Genomic DNA, 8,264 nt, shown 5'->3' on the forward strand with positions numbered 1-8,264 from the left:
GCAGGCAGACAGACAGACAGACAGACAGGCAGGCAGGCAGGCAGGCAGGCAGGCAGACAGACAGACAGGCAGACAGACTGGGTACGTATCTACTGAACTAACCTCTTCCCAAGAGATGGGAGTATTCACCCAATGGAGAATGAGTTAGCCTAACTCACTGTGTAGACTGATTGCACCCCTGGGCCAAAGAAAGACTCAGAGGCCAGGTTTCTGACCCCCAAGTATGGCTTTCCTCTAAGCACATGGCACCCAGGCTCTCTGGAGAGTCATCTGTTAGAAGGAAATTAGCCCCAGACAGACACAACCTCTGACCCTGACATCTCTGCCTTCGGCTACACTTGGAGCCAAGGATTGATTAACTCCAGCCTGGCTTAGGAGCTGTGAGGCTGAGGGCTTCCCCCTGGAGTTATTTATGCCAGCCCATTAGCTCAGGAAAGGCAGGATTCATAGAGTCATCGTGGCCTGGGAACTCAGTGAAATTAATATCACAGTGACTAAAATACACACGGAGCCTCTGCCACCTTCGCTTAATCAAGGATGAAAGAGAGTTCCGATCAGAGTGGGAGGTTCCTCTTCTCACACATGTCCTGCTTCCTTCCCCTCTCCTCATCCACATGGCTTCTGTCATCTCAGTAAAGATCTCAGGGACTGCCTGCTACGTCCCTGGTACTGGTATCTCAGTCTCTAGACACACCCCACCCAGGCACCCTTCATGGAGTTTCAGCATCTGGCATGGTGCATTAAAGTGCAAAGTTAGCTTTCTGAGTAGGTGTGATGGTTTATATATGCTTGGCCCAGGGAGTGGCACTATTAGGAGGTGTGGCCCTGTTGGAGTAGGTGTGTCACTGTGGGCATGGGCTTAAGACCCTTCACCCTAGCTGCCTGGAAGTTAGTCTTCTAGCCGCCTTCAGGTGAAGATGTAGAACTCTCAGCTCCTCCTGTACCATGCCTGCCTGGATGCTGCCCTGCTCCCACCTTGATGATAATGGACTCTGAACCTGTAAGCCAGCCCAATTAAATGTTGTCCTTATAAGAGTTGCCTTGGTCATGGTGTCTGTTCACAGCAGTAAAACCACTAAGACAGTAGGTCAATGACTCCTTTCAGGTGGCCCTTGAAGAATTCATGTCTGGGAGTGGTTGGAGAGATGGGTCTGAGGTAAAAATGGTGCACTGCTCTTGCAGAAGACCCACGTTTGGTTCCTAGCACCCACACTGGGCAGTTCATAATTGTGTGTTACACTAGCTCCAAAGGGATCCGCACTCGTGTACAAGCCCAATAAGAACAGACAGTGTGCTCCAATGCTGTCCTGCATCTGGAATCCATCTTGCTGTTTTAAGTATTGGCGCGTGTTAATTGTCTGAATTAATAGGCTTCACTTCAGCATTTCCATACATGCAGACATCATGCAGTGATCATGTACACCCAGCCCTTTACCTTCTCCTCTGTCTTCTCCTGGCCCCCTTCAAAGTCCCTACTGGTCCCTCTTCTACTTTCCCAGCTGCTTTTGAAACTCCTCCGAAAGTAAGTGTCTTAATTAAGGTTTCTATTGCTGTGATAAAATACCATGACACAAGAGCAACTTGAAGAGGAAATAGTCTATTTCACTTTACAACTCTCAGGTCACACTCTGTCACTGAGGGAAGTTGGACCAGGAACTCAAGGCAGGAACCTGGAGGAAGGAATTGAAACAGAGACCATGAAGGAGCCTTGCTCACTGACTTCCTCCTCCTGGCTTGTTCAGCTTGCTTGCTTGCTTTCTTCCTTTCCCCCTTTCTTTCCCCCTTTCTTTCTTTCTTTCTTTCTTTCTTTCTTTCTTTCTTTCTTTCTTTCTTTGTTTCTTTCTTTGTTTCTTTCTTTTTGAACATTTTTTATTGATTCTTTGAAAATTTCACATCATGCACCCCTATCCCACTCATCTCCCCGACCCTCCATATCCATCCTCTGCTCTTGTAACCTCTCCCCAAAAATAAAACAAAAATAAAAAAAATAAAAAGATCTCACAGTGGAAAAGAGTGCCATGTGGTATATACTCTTTTTCCCAAACAGCTTTACTTGCAAATGTTCATTGCAATGAGTAATTGGTCTGGTTTGAGGCCTATAGTTCTATCAATACGCTATCAATACTGTGTCCTCACTGTGACTCCTTTGGATAGTCCGTGTTGCCCTGTGTCATGGAGATCCTGCAGCTTTGGTTTTGCAGGACTTGCCCCTTGAGCACTTCATACATGTTGGCTTGCCCCTTGAGCACTCCATACATGTTGGGGTGGGCCAGCTCAAAGCCCCGGATCTGAGCCTGGGTGGTAGCTGTATTGGTCAACCTATCAGCTCTCCAGCCTGCAGCAGCCAGTGAGAAACAGGACTAGCTCTCCCATGTGCACACTTTTGGGGCCAGCTCTCCCACACCCAGACCACCAGGGCTGGTGAGAGGCAGGTCCATCTCACCTAAGTGCTGCAGTGAGCAAGGGGCAGGGATTAACTCTCTGCAGCCCTCAGACATCAATTTGGCCCCAGGCAGCAGCCCAGACTAGAGGCATCCTCTGGTGGTAACATAGGCCACAGATATCAACACAGACCCAGACATGACCCTCAGAGGCAGCATGGACCAGGACATTACGATGGCCTCAGAGGGCAGGGCAGGCTATTTACCTCAGGCAGTTCCTCTCAAACCTAGACTCTCCAGCTCCACCTCTCTTCATAGTGCACAAACAGTTCTACTTCTCTTTCTCTCCCATCTCTCCACCACACGTTGGCTCCTTGTAGTGGCTCCCAGGCCTCTGGGTGACCCCGCCCACCAGCGCTATGTGGCTTCTCTTCTTGTGGTCTCAGCTTGCTTTCTTATACCACCCAAGGCCATATATGCCCAGGGCTGGCACTGCACTCCCAATAGGCTGGGCCCTCCCACATCAATCATTAAGCAAGAAAATGCCCTACAGGCTTGCCTACAGGCAATCTAGAGGCCTTTTCTCAATTAGGATTCCCACTTCCTGGTTACATCTGGGTTTATGTCAAGTTGACCCAAACCGATGAGGACAGTAAAGCTTTGGTACTGCTTTGCTGAGGGCTCACAGAGCAGAGTCCCACACACCAGGGGACCTAAACAAACAATTACCTGTCTCTCGCAGCTCTACAGGTGTGAAGTCTGAAATGGAAGTGCCAGGGTGGTGATCTGCTCCTGAGGGCTGACACTGGGGGGGTGTCTTGAGCCTCTCTTTGCTGACCTCCTTAGGCCTCATTTAATTTTAATTTTGCATTTATTTATTTATTTTTTTTGTCTGCCCATCTGTCTATGCACCACATGCATGACTAGCACCCACAACAGCCAGAAGAAAGCATCATGTCCCCTGGATCTAGAGTTATGGATGACCGTGAGCCTCTGTGTGGATACTAGAAATTGAACCTGGCTCTCTAGAAGTGCTCTTAACTGCTACGCCATCTCTCCAGCTCCCTCTTGAAGTATCTTCCCATCATCCTTCCACACTATGTAATATTTGCGTCCAAATTTTCCCTTTATGGAGACTCCAGTCATACTGGATTAGGGTCCGTCCTCATCCATCATTTTAACTTGATGATTAAGATCCTGTCTCCAAATATGGTCACCGTCTGAGGTACTGGCAAATACAGCTCCAACATATTTTGGGGAGGATAACAGGTCATAACAGGTTTTGATTTCCATATTTGGTTGTGTTCTTTGCAAAGATCTTTAATGAAGAGGGATGAGGGCCAGGACAGGATCAAGCCAGCTGGTCATCACACATCAAATGGAACCAAAGCCTTAAGCCTTGCTGCCCACCAAGGAACAAGCTTTGGAGTATGCAGCTTCCAGCTGACAGGTATGAGTGTTCTCCACCTCAAGTTCAGCTCTGCACTGTCTCCCCTCAATCAAAAGGATGTACATGAGCTCCTCTGGGACCTGCATTACCCACGTCAAGTCCGCGCACCCATTCACTCCATTGTTTAGCAATCCTTACTTACCAGGAACCACATAGCAGGCCTAGTGTGTGTGTGTGTGAGGGGGAGTTGTCCAGGGTCATGGCAGGGAGACAGGAATGGGCTCTGTCTTGAAAGGGCTCTCACCCTAGCCATGGAGACAAATAGGAAAAGGGAGAAGTGCAAGGGGGGTATCAGAAGGATGGAGAAAGAGACACTTGAGGGTGGGGAGCAAGAATTACAGGCTACCCAGCCCTTGTCCAGACAAGATTCTTTTCTCATTGCCGTGCTAACTTTTCAGATCTCATGCTGCATGCTGTGAAGGGTCCTCACAATAAAAGGATAATCCAAGTAGTCAAAGACAGTCCAGCATGTCCTGGTACTGGACAGATGGGCACTGGATCTCCTGGGAGAAGTGCTGTCTCCCTATCAGCAATCATGGGCCTGACATTTGGAGCAAAATGTCAATGTGCCAGATGCTCTGTGGGCTGCAGACCAGATTCCGGGGGAAAGAAATAATGTAATCTCCAAACCAAGAAAAGGCAAGCTGTAGCCCGCCACTAAAAGTCAGCCCACTTTGTGTCTTTGCGAATAAAGCTTTATTCAAAGAGTCCAGACTGCTCCTTAGACATCTGGCTACTGCTTCCTCCGCACCTATTAGACAACAATCAGTAATTGTGACTGAGATGGTGTAGCCTGAAAACAGACAGACATCGTAGCATGATGTGCAAAGCTGATGTTACCACTCAGGACTTTATCCTGTACCAAGGATGGAGAGGCAGAACTGAAGATGTCCTGGCTGGGTTCTGGTCCGGTTCTTACTGCTGAGTGACTCTAATCACTTGCCATCTGAGCCTCGGCTTCCCTGTCTGTGTAGGGATGAGCAGAGCAGCCGGCCTGTTTCCTGTCAGGTCTGCGCTGCTGTGGTTGTGTGGAAGCAGCTTGTTATCCTGTCAGAGGCTCTGCGACCCACAGGTGAGCTTTGTGGTCTCCGAGAGGCCTTGTAATTACTCTTGTAAGCCCAGAGAGAAGTCACCAGAGTTATGAGGGCAACTAAGGCATCCGCAGGCTGAATCATTTCCCCAGATGGTGCCCTCTGCCATTAAGGTTAGCTTTGGACACAAGAGTCAGGTATCCTCAGCAACAAAACAGAGGGATGAAACATGGAAGCCAAAGACACTGCCAGGGAGGTTCAGAGCTCATCACCCAGAATTCCAATCACTTCACATCTGAGTGCTCAATACCACTGTCAGACGGAGGCTGCGGGGAAGAAAGAGCAGGAGGCTATGGTCTCTCTGTGGGTCTCATCAGGTTCAGACCACCTTAGTCGGTTTATCAGCTTGTGTGTGTGTGTGTGTGTGTTCTTACCTTCAAAGCTCCACCTGGGGGGTCTCAGGAAGACTAAATAAGATGATGAGTAGCCATGTTTAATTGTGACACATAGAACATTGCCCAGATTATCATCAGATCTGTGCCTTTACATTTGCCCAGAGATACATCATTGACCGCATTCATGCTCAACTGGCCTCCTCATGGAAGCAGAAAAAGGAACCCAGAGAAGCTTAGTGACTCTCCCCAGAACACACAGACCACAAAATATAGAGATGGGACTCAAATCCAAAGTTTCCAATTCCACCTGCCAAGCACTCTCCTACTTTACCTGCCACCCCTTTCTCTTATTAACTACTCTGTGTATCTTCCTAGTCCCAGGATGGATGGACACAGCATGCACTAAACCCATGCAGATGGAGAAATGAACTATACATTTCTAACTCTCCTTCCTCTTCCTCTTCCCTGGAGAGAGCCTCCCTCCTCCTGCTGCCTCCCCAGAGCCATTGCACCACTTGCCCTGTCTCCCAGCCCTTTGCTCCCCTCTACTTCACACTCCAGAACCCCAGGGATCTTCCAGAGTGCCTGAGTAGGAGTTAGAGTTGACTGAACTTGGAAGGAAGGGTGACTCAGTGAGGGGAGGCACAATGTGTGTTCCTGAAATGCGGCGAACTCTTCAGAAAGGCTTTGGTAATGGGACATGGATGTGTGAATTCCCTTAAGAAGCAGCCTCTGGCCTCCTTGCTGTCTCAGGCCCCCTCTCCTCCCTCTCTAAATTTCTGACTCACTCTGCTTCCTCTACACTGGCCAAGCACATCTATTTCCTGAAGCTGGAGAGAAACAACAGGAGGCAGAGTAACAGTGGGCAGGAGACACTAAGCACTTAAGACTCACAGTATATGGTCAAGGGCATGTTGTTGCAGTCAGGTGTCTGCCTGGAGCTCCTAGAAGGGACTGGAGTCACAGTGAGTAGCGTGTGCTCAGAGGCAGAAAAAATCTGGAGGGAGCAGGGGGTCCTCATGTTCTTCTTAATCACAAAGAAGATTCAGAGAAGAGTAATATGGAGTCTCCAGGTCTGATGGGAAGCCAAAGACTAGGAATTTACAGGGTAAATTCAGAAACGAATTTACACATCAGACTGAAGGCAGGAACGAGACCACTTCATGCACAGATCCTCAGCTCCCAGGCACCCTCTCTACAAAGGTATCTTCAGTATATATCAACAAAGTAAGGTAAGAATTTTGGGGAAGGAGATAAAAAAGGGAAAAGGAATGGATTTTTTTTTTTTTTTGCTTAGTCATTTTTTATTGGTTATTTTATTTATTTACATTTCAAATGTTATCCCCTTTCCTGATTCCCTCCCCCAGAAACCTCTTATTCTATCCCTCCTCCTCCTGCTTCTATGAGGGTGTGCCCCCACCCATGCACCCACCCACTCCTGCCTCCCTGCCCTCACAGTCCCCTACACTGGGGCATTGAGCCCTCATGGGACCAAGGACCTCTTCTCCCATTGAAGCCCAATAAGGCCATCCTCTGCTACATATACGGCTGGAACCATGGGTCCCCCCATGTGTACTCCTTGGTTGGTGGCTTAGACTCTGAGAGCTCTGGGTGGTTGACATTATTGTTCTTCCTATGGGGTTGCAAACCCCTCCAGCTCCTTCAGTCCTTTCTCTAACTCCTCCACTAGGGACCCCATGATTAGTCCAATGATTAGCTATGAGCATCCACCTCTGTTATATGTCAAGCTCTGGCAGAGCCTCTCAGGAGACAGCTATATCAGACTCCTGTCAGCATGCACTTCTTGGCATCCACAATAGTGTCTGTGTTTGGTGACTGTATATGGGATGGATCCCCAGATGGGGCACTCTCTGGATGGCCTTTCCTTCAGTCTCTGCTCCACACTTTGTCTCCATATTTGCTACTGTATTTTGTTACCCCTTCTAAGAAGGACTGAAGCACCCACACTTTGGTCTTCCTTCTTCTTGAGCTTCCTGTGGTCTGTGAATTGTATCTTGGGTATTCCAAGCTTTTGGGCTAATATCCACTTATCCGTGAGTGCATACCATGTGTGTTCTTTTGTGACGGGATTACCTCACTCAGCATATTTACCTAAGAATTTCATAAATTCATCATTTTTAATAGCTGGGTAGTACTCCATTGTGTAAACACACCACATTTTCTGTATCCATTCCTCTGTTGAAGGACATCTGGGTTCTTTCCAGCTTCTGGCTACTATAAATAACACTGCTATGAGCATAGTGGAGCATGTGTCCTTATTACATGTTGTAGCATCTTCTGGGTATATACCCAGGAGTGGTATAGTTGGGTCCTCAGGTAATACTATGTCCAATTTTCTGAGGAACTGCCAGACTGATTTGCAGAGTGGTTCTACCAGCTTGCAATCCCACCAACAATGGAGGAGTGTTCCTCTTTCTCCACATCTTCTCTAGCATCTGTTGTCACCTGAGTTTTTGATCTTAGCTATTCTGACTGATGTGAGGAATGAATATTTAAAAGCACACACACAAAAAAAAGATAGAGAGATGGGGAGAACTGTAGAAGGCAGACGATCTGGGAGGAGTTGAGAGGGAAGCATAATCAAACTATAGTATATGAAAAGACTTCTATATATAAGACATCTAGATTTAAGGGGAAATTAAGAGTTGTGTGACACACATCTAGATAGTGGTCAGGTTAATGTAAGGAATTTCAGGTTCTCAGAAAATAATACCTCGATGAGAGAGAAGATATTCTACCCAATGCTGTAACACAGACGGCTTACAGATGAAAAACTTAAAGACCTATGGTCAGTACATAGCTCCTCTACATCACAAATGAAAAGATAACTAGTGATGTTAGGATGAAGCCATACATACATACTCAGGAACTTAATGGTCAGTGTCACGGAAAGATGCATTCAGCCTCATGAGAAGCCATAGGTGCAGTTACTCACCTCCTCATCTGTAAATGTCACAGCCACTGTGACACCTGGGGAAGTGGGGCG

At 47.6% G+C, this 8,264-nt stretch overlaps 1 long non-coding RNA gene across 2 annotated transcripts in view; it reads left to right on the plus strand.

The window, feature by feature from the left end:
• Positions 1–4,665: 4,665 nt before the first annotated feature.
• LOC116078395 overlaps positions 4,666–8,264 on the plus strand; it is an 18,087-nt gene continuing 14,488 nt past the window's right edge. For both annotated transcript variants that reach the window (XR_004113524.1, XR_004113525.1), the window contains exon 1: positions 4,666–4,903. This is a non-coding gene — a long non-coding RNA (uncharacterized LOC116078395). The remainder of the gene's footprint in view (positions 4,904–8,264) is intronic.

The sequence above is a fragment of the Mastomys coucha genome, unplaced genomic scaffold (genome assembly GCF_008632895.1).
Source record: "Mastomys coucha isolate ucsf_1 unplaced genomic scaffold, UCSF_Mcou_1 pScaffold5, whole genome shotgun sequence".
NCBI lineage: Eukaryota > Metazoa > Chordata > Mammalia > Rodentia > Muridae > Mastomys > Mastomys coucha.